This window comes from Eretmochelys imbricata, chromosome 1 (genome assembly GCF_965152235.1).
Source record: "Eretmochelys imbricata isolate rEreImb1 chromosome 1, rEreImb1.hap1, whole genome shotgun sequence".
Taxonomy (NCBI): domain Eukaryota; kingdom Metazoa; phylum Chordata; order Testudines; family Cheloniidae; genus Eretmochelys; species Eretmochelys imbricata.
The window spans coordinates 55266690-55286733 of record NC_135572.1 but is presented as its reverse complement, the minus strand read 5'-3'; the positions used below and the strand labels follow the sequence as shown (position 1 = coordinate 55286733).

Here is a 20044-nt window from a genome sequence, read left to right as displayed (position 1 = left end):
TAATCAAGTGGCCATTTCTAGCAGTTGACAAGAACGTCTGAGGAACAGCGGGGGCGGGGGGGCGGGGGGAAATAATGGGGAAATAGTTTTACTTTGTGAAATGACCCATCCACTCCCAGTCTTTATTCAAGCCTAAGAGCACTACAAAAGTTGGTATTTCAAAAGGTGAAAGATCATTCTGATTCTCCCCTGAATATCTGGAGCTCCAGAAGTCTGTTTTCTAGAACAGCTAAGAGTCCCAAATTTATTTCAGATGTTGTGTGGCACTGTCATTATGTTACATCAATCTGTGAGGACACATCACACCAAGATATAATGTCATTAAATGAAGATGAAAATGTTGTGGCATGTTGCAGCAGCATGCATCACAATTATGTTGTCCCACAGGACAAAGACACATAGCACACAGATGGGTGAAAATAATAGTTTAGATTCGCCCACATTCTGTGGCCCCATTGCACTGCTGTGATGATGCAAAGGGGCAGCGTCTAGCCTAGAGGGCACAGTTCAGCATTCTGTATTTAAAATCTAGGTTTGCTGCCCAAAGAATCTAACCACATCACCATTAGCTGCTGAGAGACTTAATGTTTGTGTTCCTCTGCACCAGCACCTACATGTAGTCAAGATCATTTCAGTGCCAGCAGGAACAAAAAGAATAGGGGAAAAGTCAAATGTAAAAGGATGTTTGATAGCCCAGGACATTTCCCTCTCCCACAACCTTTTATTACAAACAGTGGAGAGTAAAAAATAATATACTAACCAGCTAAATAAAAGTATTTGGCAGTATCCTTTTATATCTCCCTGCACCTTCTTCTCCCTAGGCCCTTCACCGTTAGCCTGACCAGATCAAATACATATAGATCAGTGGTTCCCAAACCTGTTCTGCTGCTTGTGCAGGGAAAGCCCCTGCCGGGCCAGGCCAGTTTGTTTACCTGCTGCGTCCACAGGGTCGGCCGATCGCGGCTCCCACTGGCCGCGGTTCGCTGCTCCAGGCCAATGGGAGCTACTGGAAGCGGTGGCCAGTACATCCCTCAGCCCGCTCCGCTTCCAGCAACTCCCATTGGCCTGGAGCAGTGAACCGTGGCCACTGGGAGCCGCAATTGGCCGAACCTGCGGACGCGGCAGGTAAACAAACCAGCCCAGCCTGGCAGGGGCTTTCCCTGCACAAGTGGCGGAACAAGTTTGGGAGCCACTTGCACAGTGGAAAGTCTGTTGACTGATCACAGCTTGCCAAGCTTTCCTTGACAGATGTGAAGTGGGGATAACTCAGCTGTTAGAGACCAAGGGTGGTGACAGCTGATAAGTTTCCTCCCCTCTCACTCCAGAATATTGTGAAGTTTGGTTTTGGTACTTAATATTGTCATGCCAAGCTGTCAATTTCTTGCTTTTATACATATTGCTGTTAGAAAGAAAATATGACCCCCGCAAAGACAGGTGGAATGGACACCAGAGCTGTGGCACAGATATACAAGAAGGTTACTCAGCTTGTGTAGTAACTGAGGTTCTTTGACATGGTTGTCCCTGTGGGTGCTCCACTTTAGGTGTCTTGGCATCCTGCGCTTCCGTCAGAGACTTTTGGTAGCAGTGCCCCGATTGGCCACACACGAGCGGCAGCCATCTCGCACTGCTCTGAGCTGTTACCCAGAGTGCACAGCCAACCATCACCCAGTTCCTTCTCTACCCCAGAAGATCGAGCTGAAACTCCGAAGTAGAGGGGAGGAGGATTGGTAGTGGAGCACCCACAAGGACAACCATCTCAAAGAACCTCACTTACTGCACAAGGTGAGTTATTTTCTCTTCTTCTTCGAGGAGTGTCCCTGTGGGTGCTCCACTTTAGGTGACTGAAGAGCAGTGCCCCTCGGTGGAAAGGAGAGGCTTATGTATGGTGGAGAGCACCGACTGATAGTCCAAAGTGAGCGTCTGCAGCTGACTGCTGTTCCAGGGCGTAATGTTTGGTGAAAGTATGGGGCGATGCCCAGGTAGCTGCTTTACAAATATCTGTGATGGGTTCATCTTTGAGAAAGGCTATGGATGTGGACATAGCTCTAGTGGAGTGTGTGCAAAGTCCAGAAGGAGCTTGCAGACTGTAATTTTGGTAACATAATTGGATACAATTAGAGACCCATTTAGAAAGTCTCCGTTGGGAATGGTTTGGCCTCTTGATCATTCTGTTGTGGATATGAATAGCCTGGATGATTTTCTGAATGTTTTTGTTCTCTCTACATAGAACGCCAGCACTCTGCGGACGTCTAGTGTGTGAAGGGATGTCTCCCTGTTGTCTGTGTGTGGCTTGAGAAAGAATACAGGTAAGTAAATGAGTTCATTGAGATGGAAGAGGGAGGCAACCTTGGGTATGAATTTAGGGTGTTGGTGTAGGATGACTTTGTGCTTGAGGAATGTGGTATAAGGTGGGTGTGCCATTAGGGCACCCAACTCTCCCATCCTTCATGCTGATGTGATAGCTACTAGAAAGGCGACCTTCATGGATAAGTATAGGAATGAGCAGGTCGCTCGCGGTTCAAAGGGTTTGCCCATGAGGGCACAGAGAACAAGGCTGAGGTCCCACATAGGGGTTGGGTCCCTTAATGTGGGGTGTTCTCTATACCCTTGAGAAAGCGCTTAGTCAGTGGATGGGTGAAAACAGTGACTCTGTCCACCTTGTCGTGAAAGGTGGTGATGGCTGATAAGTGTATTCTGAGTGAACTAGTCCAGAGGCCTGATTTTTTGAGTGTCAATATGTAATCAAGGATAGTAGGTAACAGGGCCGATTGTGGAGTGATCTGCTTGTCTTGGCACCAGATGGAGAATCTTTTCCACTTGTGTGCATATGTTTTGTGTGTGAAGAGATGTCGGCTATTTAGTAGAATGTCTTGAACTTCCTTGGAACAGCAAGTTTCAAGTTCTGTCAGCTATGTATTAATCAGGCCTTGAGACAAAGTGTTGAAATGTTGAGGTGATGGAGGCATCCTGTGTCCAGTGGCAGATCAATGATTTTGCTGCCCCTAGGCCCTGAAATAATTGCCGCACCCCCTCCCCCCCCCAGCTCACCTCTGCTCCACCTCCTTCCCTGAGCGCGCCGCCGGGTCCTGCTTCTTCCTGCCAGTGCTTGTGCACTAAACAGGTTCGCAAAGGAGCGGGGAAGAGGGGGGAATGTGACATGCTCAGGAGAGGAGGCAGGGCCAGGGCCGGGATTTGGGGAAGGGGACCAATAGGGGCAGGGAGGGGGCGGGGAAGGGGTGGAGTTGGGGCGGGGCTGGGGGCAGAGGGCACGAACCGGCGCCGGGGGAAGCAGCCTCTGGTTGCTATTATAAATTTGCCACCCCTGCAATTTTGCCGCCCTAGGCCTAGGCTTTGTCGGCCTAGGCGTTAATACGCCACTGCCTGTGTCAGCAGATGAGGCTGGAGGAGAAGGGTTCATGGTGATCTGAGGCAGACTGCTTCTATGCAGAGCAGGTAAGATTGGGCCCCTCCTTGGTGATTTATAAAAAACATAGTCACCAAGTTGTCCATTAGAATCTGGACAGTTTTGTTGTGGATCAGTGGGAGAAAGAGATGGCGTTTCGAACTCCCCAGAGCTCCAGTAGATTTATGTGGAGATTTGACTCCTCTAGGGACCAGCAGCCCTGGATGGTGTTGTAGTACAAGTGTGCCCCCCATCCTACAACAGAGGCGTCTGCGGTGATAGTGACTGATGGGGTTTCCCATTGGAAGGGAATGCTTGAGCAGACATTTGTTTCTTTTGTCCACCATGTGAGCGAGTCTTTCACTCTGCTGGGCATTGTAAGCCATCTGTTGATCAATTGTCTATGAGGAATATAGACAGAGCATAGCCAGGTTTGTAGGCATCTCATATGCAGCCTGGCATGTTTCACGACAAAAGTAGTAGCCAACATGTGCCCTAGAAGTTGTAGGCACATTCTGGCAGATGTTTGTGGGCTGTGTCTTACTGTTGTAACCAGGTTTGTTAAGGCAGGAAACCACTGTTGGGGTAAAAGCGGCAAAGATCCTGTGGCACCTTATAGACAGACATATTGGAGCATAAGCTTTCGTGGGTGAATACCCACTTCATCAGATGCATCCGACGAAGTGGGTATTCACCCACGAAAGCTTATGCTCCAATACGTCTGTTAGTCTATAAGGTGCCACAGGACACTTTGCCGCTTTTACAGATTCAGACTAACACAGTACCCTTCTGATCATTGGGGTAGCCGTGCTGATACTGTGGCAAAATAAAGGTGTGCCCCTATAACGTCCAGTTGTTGGGTTGGGGTCAAGGTGGATTTCTGGAGGTTGATTTGTAACCCTAGGTTTGTAAATAGGGTTAGAGTGGTGTCAGTGGTGTGAACCTCCTCCTTGTATGTTGGTGCTTTCAGCAGGCAGTCGTCTAGGTAGGGGAATATGATCACACCCTGCCTGCGAAGATGTGTTGCTGCAACGGCTAGTACTTTGGAAAATACCCTTGGAGCCGTGGAGAGGCCGAAGGGAAGTACCTTGTATTGGTAGTGTAGGTTGCCCAGAGTGAATCGTAGGAACCTCCTGTGTGCCGGGTGGATAGAGATATGAAAGTAAGCATCCTGTAAATCGAGGGCCAAAAGCCAATCTCCTTTCTCCAATGTTGGAATTATGGTTGCTAGGGTTACCATCTTGAAGCACTGGGTTCTCATGAACTTGCTCAGTTTGTGCAAGTCCAGAATGGGCGTCCATCTGCCTGTTTTCTTCGGAGTGAGGAAGTAATTTGAGTAAAACCCCCGCCCCCTGTGCTGAAGCGATACTGGTTCCACAGCACCTAGTTGCAGGAGATGGTTTATTTCCTGCTGTAACAGGTACTCGTGAGATGGGTCCCTGAAGAGGAACAGGGAAGGGGGGTGGGTAGGTGGGATAGAAACAAAGGGGATGAAATAGCCCTTCTGGGTAATTTCCAGAACCCACTTGTCTGAGGTGATGGTTCTTCAGACTGGGTAAAAGGGTGTAAGGCAGTCCACAAATGGGATGGAAATTGGAGGTGACTCTGGAATTGGAGAATGTGGGGTTCTCGTGTCCTTGACCAACACTTAAAAACATTTGCCTAGAAGTGGATGGCTGAGACGTAGACGACTGCTCCTGTATTTGATGGCGTCTCATCTGGCTCTGCTTGCGGCGTTGGTCATAATGTCCTTTAGGCAGGGTGTATAATAATTGGTTGGTTATAGAATCTGCCCTGTTTCTTTTTGTTTGCAGGGACATAGATTCCGAGTGTCTTTAATGTCATACAGGAGTCCTTCAGGGTGTGTAAGGAGACATCCATGCTCTCTGCAAACAATTTTAGCCCCTCAAAAGGTAACTATAGTCATCTGAACTTCCCTGGGGAAGCCGGAGAGATGGAGCCATGAAGCTCTCGGCATGACAATGGATGTGGCGATGGAGCGGGCCGCTGTGTCAGCAGAATCCAGAGAAGCCTGCAGGGCCATTCCAGCGATGAGGAAACCTTCAGCTATATTGGCCTTATATTGTTCTTTTTTTGTCAGCTGGAATGTGCTCAATAAAAGATGACATCTGAGAAAAAGTGTTGTGTGTGTAATTGGCCAGTAACACAGAATAGTTTGCTATGTGAAACTGCAGGGTCGCTGATGAATAGGCTTTCCTGCCAAAGAGGTCTAGGTTTCCAGCCTTTATCATAGGGGGTGGTTTTGGTCTGAAGTTGCTTCCCCATTTGATTAACTACTTCTACCACCAATGAGTTTGGGGGAAGATGGGTAAACAAAAACTCAGCTCACTTCACCAGCACATAGTACTTCTTGTCAGATTTCTTTCAAGAAGGTGGAACTGTGGCGGGCATTTGCCATACAGTTTTTGCTGGGTCCATAATGGCAGCATTAATGGGTAGTGCTATCTTGGCTGACGGAGAAGCTTGTAGTATATCTGTCAACTTATGTTGAGCCTCTGGTAGCTCAGCCAGTGAGATGTCTAGTGAATCATCTACTCTTTTAAACAAACCCTGAAAGGATTTGAAGTAATCTCCCGATGTTGGGGGAGGTGGCATTATTGTTTTATCCAGAGACAAAGACAAGATGTGGGTAGGTGGGAGGGTGTCACCCTCTGGTCTGTCGACAGATTCTTCGGCTTCCTCCTCCAGCAGTTCTGGGGAAGCTGGAGCTGATGTCAGAGGTGATTGCTGCGTCCTGGACCTGGGTGGATTGGAGGGCTGGAGGTTCTGGGCTCTGTATAATGCCCAGGTGTCCCAGTATGCCCACTGCGGTGGGAGGGGACACCCATTTTGGGGGTTGCCAACCTACGCCCTGCGGCTGTGAGGGTCCAGGTTTGGGAGAGGAGTGGCGAGGGGTGCCCACTGCTGTCTCCACTTCCTCCTATTCCAGTGGATGTAATGAAAAAGCTTGGCACTGATCTGGCTGGGGTACCATTGGAGCAGAAACACAGAGTTCCCAGAAGTAATGAGGAGGTCTGCCTGGCTGACAAACTTTGGCGGTACTGGGAGGCTCGGTACCAGTGGCAGAGGCAAGCTCAGGCTGGGAACCAGAGGGAGTGTTGTTGGTGCCGTAGACTTGCCATATCGTATTGGTGCAGCAGATGGCGCCATAGCACTGTTCTGTGCCTGAGGTTTGTTCTGTTCCCTGGGTGCCAAGCTAGGAGGCTTAGGCCTGGTCTACACTTGCGGGTGGGGGATCGACCTAAGATACGCAACTTCAGCTACGAGAATAGCGTAGCTGAAGTCGACGTATTTTAGGTCAACTTACCTCATGTCCTCACGGTGTGGGGTTGAGTGCCGCTGATCCCCTGTCGACTCTGCTTCCACCTCTTGCCGGGGTGGAGTACAGGAGTCGACGGCAGAGCGATCGGGGATCGATTTATCGAGTCTACACTAGACATGATAAATCGATTCCCGATCGATCAATCACTACCCACCGATCCAGCAGGTAGTATAGACGTACCCTTAATTTTGCTCCTATGAGAGCTAGATCGCACCGGGTCTTTTGCTCCTCAGGACGTCTCAGTACCGGATGGTCCTGGTATCTCGTGGTCCGGCGCTCTCGATGCCATTGGTACTGGGGCAGTTTTTGTGGTCAGAGATCGCTTTTTAGGAGGCGAATCATGGTGCAGCGAAGAGTGAGACTGCTTTTTTGTGGCTTTTTTAGGACCAGGGTCCTTAGCAGTCATTTTTGAAGAGGACCCCATAGGTGAGGCAGCTGCAGGTGAGGACTGGCGAGGAGGTGTCCTGGACTCGAGGTTGGAGGCAGGTCGGAAGGAGCTCTCCATCATTAAGAGTTTTAGTTGGAGGTCACTAGCCTTCCTTGTCTTTACTGAATTTCTTGCTGGTGGGACACTTTTGGGTAATGTGTGTCTCCCCCCAGGCAATGGACACAATGCGCGTGGCTGTCTGTCACTGGTATTGAAAGTCTTCAGGTGAGACAGCGCTTGAAACCTGGAGAGCCAGGCATGTCCAAGAGGTGAAGCTGAATAGAGAATGGGAATAATCCCGGTCTAATGTCTCTTCAGCGACTGCCTGCCTGAGGCGGGAATAAAAAGAGGGGGAAAGTTTTTTTTTTTTTAAATGGTAAACAGAACAAAAATGAAAGGAGAAATCAGTAAGGAGGGAATAACTATGAAAGAGGCAGAAATTAGAGAAATATGAGAGCTGTTAAGGGCACTACTGTTGTTCCGACCGAAACCAAAGGTGGTGGAGAATGAACTGGGTGACAGTTGGCTGCATGCATGGGGTAACCGTGTGCAGCGGTGCAAGATGGCTGCCATGCATGTGCGGCCAACCGGGGCACTGCTACCAAAAGTCTCTGACTACAAGGGCAGGGCACCAAGACACCTAAAGTGGAGCACCCACAGGGACACTTCTCGAAGAAGAAACATTGGGTCTGATTGTCTACACTGATGAAACTCAGTGGAGTTTCCTCTGGTTTACATCGGGGTAAGTCAGAGAAGGGGACTGCAAACAGAGGAATTTGAGAGGGGGAGAAGGAGATCCCCCTACTGAATGAACAAGGTGCAAGTACTAACTTTGGGATGAGTGAGTTTGTTTGGCTGTTAGTGTTTTTCTTTCAGGTTACTTCAGTTATTTTCAGTTATTTCAGTTGCTGGGTCAGTTGGGATTGTGTGTCTGGGGATTGTTTGAGCCTTTGTTCCCTGGATCATCCTTGGTCATCTTTGATCAGCCTCACTCAGCCTTGTGATCACCCTCCCCCTGTGTGATTAATGAGGGGGTAGGGCTGACCTAGGAGAGAAGGCCTTAAAAGCCAGAGGCTAAGTGACCAAGGGGAGCTAGCAAACAGGGGACCGCAAAGAGGGGAGTTTGGGAGGGAGATGTAATATAATCGCTATGGTTAGGAAGGGCCGCACCACCAGAGCCAACGCCGCTCCTGTCTCCTCACCTGCACCTTTGACTTCCTCAGGGAACTGATGGGAAGGATATCCTGGGAGGCTAATATGAGGGGGAAAGGAGTCCAGGAGAGCTGGCTGTATTTTAAAGAAGCCTTATTGAAGGCACAGGAATGAACCGTCCCGATGTGCAGAAAGAATAGCAAATATGGCAGGCGACCAGCTTAACAGAGAAATCTTCGGTGACCTTAAACACAAAAAGGAAGCTTACAAGAAGTGGAAACTTGGACAGATGACCAAGGAGGAGTATAAAAATATTGCTCGAGCATGCAGGGGTATAATCAGGAAGGCCAAGGCACAATTGGAGTTGCAGCTAGCAAGGGATGTGAAGGGTAACAAGAAGGGTTTCTACAGGTATGTTAGCAACAAGAAGGTCAGGGAAAGCGTGGGGCCCTTATTGAATGGGGGAGGCAACCTAGTGACGGATGATGTAGAAAAAGCTGAAGTACTCATTTCTTTTATTGCCTTGGTCTTCACAGACAAGGTCAGCTCCCAGACTGCTGCACTGGGCAACACAGTATGAGGAGTAGGTGAGCAGCCCTCAGTGGTGAAAGAACAGGTTAAGGACTATTTAGAAAACCGAGGGGGCTGAGGGAGTTGGCTGATGTGATTGCACAGCCATTGGCCATTATTTCTGAAAACTCGTGGTGATTGGGGGAGGACCCGGATGATTGGAAAAAAGGCAAATACAGTGCCCATCTTTAAAAAAGGGAAGAAGGAGAATCCGGGGAACTACAGACCAGTTAGCCCCACCTCAGTCCCTGGAAAAATCATAGAGCAGGTCCTCAAGGAATCCATCTTGGAGCAACTGGAGGAGAGGAAGGTGATCAGAAAGAGTCAACATGGATTCACCAAGAGGGCGAGTCATGCCTGACTGACCTGATTGCCTTCTATGATGAGATACCTGGTTCTGTGGATATGGGGAAAGTGGTGGATGTGATATACCTTGACTTTAGCAAAGCTTTTGATACGGTCTCCCGCAGTATTCTTGCCAGCAAGTTAAAGAAGTATGGATTGGATGAATTGACTACAAGGTTGATAGAAATCTGGATAGATCGTCAGGCTCAGTGTGTAGTGAACAACGGCTTAACGTCTAGTTGGCAGTGGAGTGCCCCAGGGGTTGGTCCTGGGGCTGGTTTTGTTCAACTTCTTCATTGATAATCTGGATGATGGGATGGCTTGCACCCTCAGCAAGTTCATGGATGACACTAAGCTGGGGAGGAGAGGTAGATATGCTGGAGGGTAGGGATAGGGTCCAGAGTAACCTAGACAAATTGGAGAATTGAGCCAAAAGAAATCTGATGATGTTCAACAAGGACAAGTGCAGAGTCGTGCACTTAGGACAGAAGAATCCCATGCACTGCTACAGGCTGGGGACCGACTGGCTAAGCAGCAGTTCTGCAGAAAAGGACCTGGGGATTACAGTGGATGAGAAGTTGGCTATGAGTCAACAGTGTTGCCAAGAAGGCTAATAGCATATTGGGCTGCATTGGTAGAAGCATTACCAGCAGATCGAGGGAAGTGATTATTCCCCTCTATTTGGCACTGGTGAGACCACATCTGGAGTATTGCATCCAGTTTTGAGCTCCCCACTACAGAAAGGATGCGGACATATTGGAAAGAGTCCAGTGAAAGGCAACGAAGGTGATTGGGGGCTGGGGCACATGACTTATGACGAGAGGCTGAGGGAACTGGGCTTATTTATTCTGCAGAAGAGAAGAGTGAGGGAGGATTTGATAGCAGCTTTCAACTACCTGAAGAGGGGTTCCAAAGAGGATGGAGCTCGGCTGTTCTCAGTGGTGGCAAATGACAGAACAAGGAGCAATGGTCTCAAGTTGCAGTGGGGTAAGCTGGATATTAGGAAAAACTTTTTCACTAGAAGGGTGGTGAATCACTGGAATGGGTTACCTAGGGAGGTGGTGGAATCTCCATCCTTAGAGGCTTTTAAGGCCCAGCTTAGCTTGACAGAGCCCTGGCTTGGATGATTCAGTTGGGGTTGGCCCTGCTTTGAGCAGGGGGTTGGACTAGAAGACCTCCTGAGGTCTCTTCCAACCCTAATCTTCTATGTATCCAGACAGACAACCTAACCAAGGATTCTTCTACCCAGATCATGGTGTGGACTTGCAGAGACTGTGGTATTTCCCACTCATAGAAGGCGAGTCTGGGGGGACTATCCAGTGTGAAAGGTACCTGCTGGTGGAATCTCTCAGGAAGCAGGTGGGAGAGCTACAGGAGGAGGTGGCTAGGCTGAGGAGCATCCGTGCCCATGAGGAATTCCTTTAGAATATTCATATGGAGACATCCGAGGCTGAGGAAACTATCCGGCTACAGAGGACTGCTGTCACACCACCGGGGGAGGAGGATATGGCTCTGTCACAGGGAGGACACTGGCTGCTGGTTACTTCTGGCAGCAGGCAGTGCTCCCCCTACTCCCAACCCACCCACCAGAGTGATGGAAAGTGATGTGCTGCCCGAGCAACAAGCGATAAGGAATCACCCCCAAAGGTGGAGGAGGAGAAGCCACGTACCTCCAAGGCTGGGAGGATCGCAGCCACCACTCCCAAGAGGAAATGGAGGGTAGTGGTGGTTGGTGACTCTCTTCTGAGGGGGACGGAGGAACCCATCTGTTGCCCTGACATGGCATCCCAGGAGGTATGCTGCCTGCCACGGGCCCATATCTGAAACATTATGGAGGGATTGTCGAGGATCACCTGGCCCTCTGACTACTACACATGCTACTCATCCACGTGGGCACTAATGATACTGAGTGGTACGACCCTCAGCAGATCAGAAGTGACTACAGGTGCTCTGGGAGTAAGGGTGAAGGAGTTGGGAGCGCAGGTGGTGTTCTCTTCAATCCTCCCGGTCAAGGAAAGCGGCCTAGGCAGAGGCAGGTGCAACCTGAAGGTAAATGCCTGGCTGTAAAGATGGTGTCACCAGGGGGGCATCAGCTTCCTTGACCACGGGATGCCGTTCCAAGAAGAAGGACTGTTAAGCAGAGATGGGGTCCTCCTATTGAGGAAGGGGAAGAGCATATTTGGATACAGACTGGCTAACCTTGTGAGGAGGGCTTTAAACTAGGTTTGAAGGGGGCACGTGACCAAAGCCCACAGGTAGAACATGGAGACCTGGGAGAAGGGTCGGAATTGGGGGGAGCATGGGCTGTTACAGCAGGGATAAAGGAGAGAGAAGACAGAACGGGGTTGGGGGAAGTGGAGTTGTGGAAATCAAATCAGTATCAGATGTCTGTATACTAATGCAAGAAGTATAGGGAATAAGCAGGAAGAAAAATGCTAGTAAATAAACACAACTATGACATAGTTGGCATCACAGACACTTGGTGGGATAATATGCATGACTGGAAAATTTGTATAGAAGGATACAGCTTGCTCAGGAAGGACAGGCAGGGAAAAAAGGGAGGAGGTGTTGCTTTATATATTAAAATGTGTACACTTGGACTGAGATTGAGATGGAAATAGGAGACAGACTTGTCAAAAGTCTCTGGGTAATGATAAAAGGGGTAAAAAACAAGGGTGATGTCATGGCAGGGGTCTACTACAGACCACCTAACCAGGAAGAAAAGGTGGAAGAGGCTTTTTTTAAACTAACAAAATCATCCAAAACATAGGAGTTGGTGGTGATGGGGGACTTCAACTACTCAGACATCTTGCGGGAAAATAACACAGCAAGGCACAGATTATCCAACAAGTTCTTGGAATGTATTGGAGACAATTTTTTATTTCAGAAGGTAGAGAAAGCAACTACAGGACAGACTGTTCTAGATTTGATTTTGAAAACTAGGGAGAAACTGGTTGAGACTTTGAAAGTGGAAGGCAGCTTGCGTGAAAGTGATCATGAAATGATAGTGCATGATTCTAAGGAATGGTAGGAGGAAGAACAGCAAAATAAAGACAATGGATTTCAAGAAGGCAGACTTTAGCAAACTCAGGGAGTTGGTAGGTAAGATCCCATGGGAAGAAAGTCCAAAGAGAAAAAGAATTGAAGACAGTTTGCAGTTTTTCAAAGAGACATTATTAAGGGCACCAGAGCAAACTACCTCACTGCATAGGAAAGATAGGTAGTATGGCAAGAGACCACCCTGGCTTAATCAGGAGATCTTCAGAGATCTTAAAAAAAAAAAAAAGAGTCCTACAAAAAGTGGAAACTAGGTCAAATTACAAAGGCTGAATATAAACAAATAACACAAGTATGTAGGGACAAAATCAGAAAGGCCAAGGCACAAAACGAGATCCAACTAGCTAGAGACATAAAGGGTAACATGAAAACATTCTACAAATACAGTAGAAGCAAGAGGAAAATCAAGGACAGAGTAGGCCCATTACTCAAAGAAGGGGGAAAAATAACAACAGAAAATGTGAAAATGACAGAGGTGCTTAATGACTTCTTTGCTTCAGTTTTCACCAATCAATGTGGTGATTGGACATCTAACCATAGTGAATGTCAGTGAAAATGAGGAAGGATCAGAGGCTAAAATAGGAATAAAACAAGTTAAAAATTACATAGACAAGTTAGATGTCTTCAAGTCACCAGGGACTGATGAAATGCATCCTAGAATACTCAAGGAGCTGACTGAGAAGATATCTGCGCCATTAGTGATTATCTTTAAAAAGTCATGCAAGATGGGAGAGATTCCAGAAGACTGGAAAAGGGCAAGTCTAGTGTCAATCTATAAAAAGGTGAATAAGGACAACCTGGGGAATTACAGACCAGTCAGTTTAACTTCTGTACCCGGTAAGATAATGGGGCAAATAATTAAGCAATTTGCAAACATCTAGAAGATAAGATGATAAGTAACAGTCAGCTTGGATTTGTCAAGAACACTTCGTGTCAAACCAACCTGATAGCTTTTTTTGATAGGGTAACAAGCCTTGTGTATAGGAGGGAAATGGTAGACGTGGTATATCTTGACTTTAGTAAGGTTTTTGATACTGTCTCGTATGACCTTCTCATAAACAAACTAGGGAAATGCAATCTAGATGGAGCTATTATACGGTGGGTGCAAAACTGGTTGGAAAACCATTCCCAGAGACTAGTCTTCAGTGGTTCACAGTCATGCTGGAAGGGCATAACGAGTTGGGTCCCACAGGGATCAGTTCAGTTCTATTCAATATCTTCATCAGTGATTTAGATAATAGTATAGAGTACATTTATAAAGTTTGTGGACAATACCAAGCTGGGAGGGGTTGCAAGTGCTTTGGAGGATAGGATTAAAATTCAAAATGATCTGGACAAACTGGAGAAATGCTCTGACTAAACAGGATGAAATTCAATAAGGAAAAATGCAAAGTACTCTCCTTAGGAAGGAACAATCAGTTGCACACATACAAAATGAGAAATCGCTGCCTAGGAAAGAGTACTGCAGAAATGGATCTGGGGTTCATAATAGATCACAAGCTAAATATGAGTCAACAGTGTAACAATAGTGCAAAAAAAAAAGCGACCATCATTCTGGGATGTATTAGCAGGAGTGTTGTAAGCAAGACACGAGAAGTAATTCTTCAGCTGTATTCCGCACTGATTAGGCTTCAACTTCAGTATTGTGTCCAGTTCTGGGCGCTACATATCAGGAAAGATGTGGACAAATTGGAGAAAGTCCAGAGAAGAGCAACAAAAATGATTAAAGGTCTAGAAAACATGACCTATGAGGGAAGATTGAAAAAATTGGGTTTGTTTAGTCTGGAAAAGAGAAGACTGAGAGGGGACATGATAACAATTTTCAAATACATAAAAGTTTCCCTACAATGAGGGGGGAGAAAAATTGTTCTTCTTAACCTCTAAGAATAGGACAAGAAGCAATGGGCTTAAACTGCAGCAAGGGTGGTTTAGGAAAAACTTCCTGTCAGGGTGGTTAAGTACTCGAATAAATTGCCTAGGGAGGTTGTGAAATCTCCATCATTGGAGATTTTTAAGAGCAGGTTAGACAAACACCTGTCAGGGATGGTCTAGATAATACTTAGTCCTGCCAGGAGTGCAGGGGACTGGACTAGATGACCTCTTGAGGTCCCTTCCAGTCCTATGATTCTATGTATTAAGATCCAGTACCTTTAAAGTGCAAGTGACAATCATCAAACAGCTAGAAAAAAAAATTGATGCATTCTTGAAGACTCACTCATGTAATGGACCAAAAAGTGTGGTTCAAAAATCTCTTAACTCATCCATTCACTACCCATGTGAATCAAAGAACAGATACTTATCTAGGAGTGGTGATTCAAGATGATTACCTGGATGGATCAACTCTCTGGGTAATTAGCAAGAGATCCAAACCCCAAAGGAAGAGTATCAATTAAAAAGTGATTGCAGACCTGCTTTCCCAGTTTAAGTATCTGATGTAGAGGCTAAATCCAGAGAGTTTTTCTGCCTAAAGGTATAGATAGAAAAGGAAGGTGAGGTAATATCTTTTATCGGGCCAACTTCTGTTGGTAAAAGAGACAAGCTTTTGAGCTCACACAGAGCTCTTCTTGAGGTCTGGGAAAGGTATTCAGAGTGTCACAGCTAAATACAAGATAGAACAGATTGTTTAGCATACAGAGTTAACACGTGTTGCAAAAGACCAAGGTTTAGCGAGCAGCTAACACCTCTGCAGTCATAGAACAAAGAAGGATTAGGGGGTTACACATGTTGTAATAAGCCATAAATCCAGTGTCTTTATTGAGTCCATGATTTTCAGTGTCTAGAAAAGTTATGAATTTAAGCTCCCAGGCTCATCTTTTGAATATGTTGTGCAGGTTTCCTTGGAGGACAAGGACTGAGACAACAGATATGGAGTGATGGTTTTGTGAAAACTGCCCACTGCTGCCTGTGTCTTCATAAAATACAGGAATCCCTGATAGCACAAAGCTGGGTAACGAATCAAACCTACGAAGGGCCTGAATCTGGCAATGTTTGTATATTTATCCACAATGTGACCCTTTCGAAACTGAGATTTCTCTTAATCTGCCACGGGAAAAGAGGGGAATTAAACCCAAGCATATTTCAGAGGTCATTGTGTAGGTAGGGTGTCATAAATATAAAGGGAAGGGTAAACCCCTTTAAAATCTCTCCTGGCCAGAGGAAAAACCCTTTCACCTGTAAAGGGTTAAGAAGCCAGGATAACCTCGCTGACACCTGACCAAAATGACCAATGAGGAGACAAGATACTTTCAAAGCTGGAGGGGGGGAGAAACAAAGGCTCTGTCTGTCTGTGTGATGCTTTTGCTGGGAACAGAACAGGAATGGAGTCTTAGAACTTAGTAAGTAATCTAGCTAGATATGCGTTAGATTCTGTTTTGTTTAAATGGCTGAGAAAATAGCTGTGCTGAATGGAATGGATATTCTTGTTTTTGGGTCTTTTTGTAACTTAAGGTTTTGCCTGGAGGGATTCTCTATGTTTTGAATCTGATTACCCTGTAATGTGATTCTTTTACTTTTTCTTCTATTAAAATTCTTCTTTTAAGAACCTGATTGTTTTTTCATTGTTCTTAAGATCCAAGGGTTTGGGTCTGTGTTCACCTATCCAAATTGGTGAGGATTTTTATCAAGCCTTCCCCAGGAAAGGGGGGTGTACGGTTTGGGGAGGATTTTGGGGGGAAAGACGTTTCCAAGCAGGCTCTTTCCCAGTTATACATCTGTTAGACGCTTGGTGGTGGCAGCAATAAAGTCCAAGGGAAAAAGGAAAATAGTTTGTACCTTGGGGAAGTTTTAACCTAAGCTGGTAAAAATAAGCTTAGGAGGTTTTCATGCAGGTCCCCACATCTGTACCCTAGAGTTCAGAGTGGGGAAGGAACCTTGACATGGGGTATCTCTGTTTTCCATCTCCTCACTCTGAACTGATAACTTCTGCCATCTTGCAGTGCTGTACCTCCTTCAAGGATCACTGCTCTAAAAGTCATATTTTTAGTGGATTGAAGGTTGCTGCACTGACCAACACAAATGATCTGACATTGTGATGTCATTTTTCAGACTACCCCTTTGCGGTCACTATTTTAGTGATTGCGGTAAAAATATATTGGTCCCTAGTGTGTGTGGTACTTCTGTCTATCCCTCTGTCTAGGCACTTCTGATCTTCTGAATCTGTAACAGTAGATATGAAACATCCATTCTTTATTGGCCATTCCACTTGTGGCCCAGGAATGAAACCATAGTTCTTAAATTAAAAAGCAAACAAACCTTGCACTAATCATTTTATATTGGGAAACAATCACAAGAAGAATGAAAAAAAAAAAGAGGTTTATTCCAGACTATGGTAAATTTGTGCTTGACTGTCTGAATTATAAATTACAGTGTTTACCCCAGTAGTGTATTACTGGCCATTCTCAATAATCTGATACATATAAATACTTGATTAATAACCAAAAGGGGAAGTAGCTTTATTTTTTTCCTGATATAAATGCCAAATACAACAGCCATAAACAAACAAGTTGTTTCAAATAAATATGGGTGCAAATCATTTTGACAGTGTAACAAAATCTATATGCATCCAAACAACAAATTACAATACAGTAATTACTATATAAAAGTCCTAACAATGCTGGTTATTGCTGGTAGTATAAGCTCTCCCTGGGAAAGTAGGCTCAGTACAAAAATCTGCAAATAGGTTAAATATATACAGTTAATTCATTGAGTGCATAGATAAATATAAATGTATCTGTGCACAGTAACTGGGATTGAGGCACTTATTCAAATCACTATACACAAAGCCCCTTTTTAAGCAGAAGGGCAAATGTCAATAGGCCTCAAATGATCGTGGTGAAAACTGAGATTCTGAAGCCATAATACAAAGGCATTCTGTTACAGATGTATTTATAACCCGCTGAATTCTAAGAAATCCAATTTGTTAATTATGGCACAAATCTGGCAGACCTTACTGAAACCAATGAGTGTTTTGTAAGAGAGGATTTCAGGATCTCACCTCATGCATCTCATTGATACTTATCTATCTTTTCAGTGTTTCATTTCCCCCCCACCTTTTTTTTATCAGCAGCTTTGATTCTATATTGTTTTATATAGTGGTTTTTTTTTTAAAAAACCCAGAACACTAGCAACTTTAATCCCCAACAAAGCAAAGATTTTAAATAAACTGAATTTGGATAACTGCTCAGTTACCGGTCCAGTACCCTAAGGGTGCTATGCTGCTTTCTATTGTACACTTATACAGTCCTCCGAGTAATTAGTAATTGCGTTGGGCTTGTTTAAAGTAATTACTACACTGCCTAACAGCCTCAGTATTTGGCTTGTAAAATAAATGGGTCCCGGATTGACTTCATAAAAGGAATAACAAGAAGATCTTGTATCAATGTTACCAAATGGCATTCCTATTTGTTAACATTCAAAAGCAGAAACACAGCTCTAGTGATAAATCCCTAATTTCTGTTTTTATTATAACTTTTTTTTAAATTACTTCTCTGCTTGTAGAAAACAGGCCTATTATAAATACTGATGTATGCTATTATTTACATATGTTCCATTTTACTATAGAGTCATGTATTGCTTCTTCTCTGTACATGTAGAACCTAGGGGACAAATTCTGCATTTGGCTGTGCATTACTCCCATTGATCTCAGTGGGCTTGGTATGCAGACACAAAGGCATATTTGGCCCTAGATTGTTGTTGCTACTTATCTACTTCTGAATTTGAGGTAAAAGCAAAAAATATCTGCCAGTTAAATCTTTGATACATCTGGCATGAGTTATAACATGGGTCTCAAAAACACAAACATCATTAGCGACATACAGCACATCAATGGTGAACTTAGTGGGAGAAAGTTATAATACATGGTGTGGCTTCTGTAAATAACTCTTTCAGGCCAAAAATGTTTGGTAACATTTGAAGGCCAGTACGCTTTCTGGCTGATTTAAACAGGAGAAAGGTAGAGTGTGGCTCTCAGGGTAAGTCTACACTGCAAGTAGATGCTCATGGCTGGCCCATGCCAGCTGACTTGGGCTTAAACTGCCTTTTAGCCTGAGTCCTGCGAGCCTGAGAAAGCTGGGCACGGGCCAGCTGCGAGTCTCTAACTGCACTGTAGACATACCCTGAGAGCGCTGAAAATGTCTTTAGATCATACAGCCCATTAGGATAAACCCATAAGGAATCAGTGGGTTAGATTCTGATCTCAGTCACTGGTGCAAATCTAAAGTAACTCCTCTGAAGTCACTGGACTCACATCAGTGTAACTCCAGAGTAAAAGAGACCAGAATGAGTCCCTCCGTGATTTGATAGTAGAGAAAGAGGATGTTCTAGAAATGGCATAAAGAGCCTGATTCTGATCTGACACTGGTTTAACTCCAGTGACTGCAATGGAATTACTCCTGCTTTATGAGAGTGTGAGAGAGGGGTCAGACTCGCTCAGAGCAAGGACAACTGCCCAAGACTGTGGAGATGACAGAGCTTTTGTGGGCCAGCAGCTGCAGAGACACCTTTTGGGTGGATCAGGCCCTAACTGGATAAACACTGTAATGAAGCACCACTGATCCAGTCTTCTGCAGATCATGCTGCTGTCATATTACCTTAACCAAAAAGACAGAGAAAACCAAAATTATTCTTTCAAAAGTAAAGTTACTCATAAAACAGCATGTTTCTCAAGAGGCACAATGATTATGCATCAACTTAATAAATATGACTTGCTCCCATAAAATGTTTGTATTTTCTTCCCATTGTTGCCACTTGTAATGTGGTAACTGCCTAGTAAGCACTGAATTCTACATCACAATTCATAGCCTCAGTTCGGACAGAACCTTGTCTTCTGCATTTTGAATCTAACACTATCCTTCCTCTAGACTCTGCAATGTTACCAACTCATGCATTTCCCACCATTGGATGTGCACTGACAAATACAATACTGTACAAATACTTTTATAATCCATTATAAGCATAAGAGGACACAACTGTCCAGCGTTTGTAAAAATCAAGCTTCCTTTTGGACATTATCATATTCTTTGGCTTTATATAAACGTAAATAAGGAAAAAAACAGAACAAGAAAAAAAAGTCAGAACAAATAGCTGATTGTGAGTTCCCAGTGAAGAATGTGTAATGTATCCTGGCATATGTGCCTGCTTATAACTCTGTTGTGACTAATCTAATGGTCTTTGGAAGAAATGTCAGTTAAATGCAAGTGATACAATTCATCAGTGGTGTAACTTAACTGAAGCCGAAGGACTTCTAACTGGGATGAATCAGGCCAGGGGATTTTCACACTCTACAGACTAACAACAACAAGGAAGTTCTTTCTGAGAAACATTCAGAGAGTGTCAGCATTGCACCTCCCAAGTAGACAAGAGTATAGTAAAAAGAGACTTCCTTTTGTATTGCCGAGAGGGGCCCACAAGCACCTTTGGATAATTTCTTCTCTTTTTAATTGACAGAAAACACAAAAACAAAACAAAAAATCACTCCCTTGCGATGCAGTTTCTTTCACTGCAGCTTAACGTTAGCGCATGATGTACGGACATCAGGGTTGCCTACTGTGCAAAACAGAAGGTTTGGGTTGGATTCTTCCTTTATGTTTGAGAATGGTAGCAAGAGGTCAAATCAGTATTTTCAAGTACAGTTAGAGCCATACGATCCTTTTCATTTCCAAGCATAATGGTGATCGTCTGCTAACAAGGAGCAGTTCAAGTTTATCTTTAAGGCACTCTGGAGATAGGTTCAAATCCCATGGTCTTGGAA

At 45.1% G+C, this 20044-nt stretch overlaps 1 long non-coding RNA gene across 1 annotated transcript; it reads left to right on the top strand.

The window, feature by feature from the left end:
• Positions 1-1447: 1447 nt before the first annotated feature.
• On the top strand, positions 1448-5487 carry LOC144258238 (uncharacterized). Its single transcript, XR_013344649.1, has 3 exons — positions 1448-1782; positions 2228-2306; positions 5218-5487. It is a non-coding gene; the product is annotated as an uncharacterized LOC144258238 (long non-coding RNA).
• The last annotated feature ends 14557 nt before the right edge of the window (positions 5488-20044 follow it).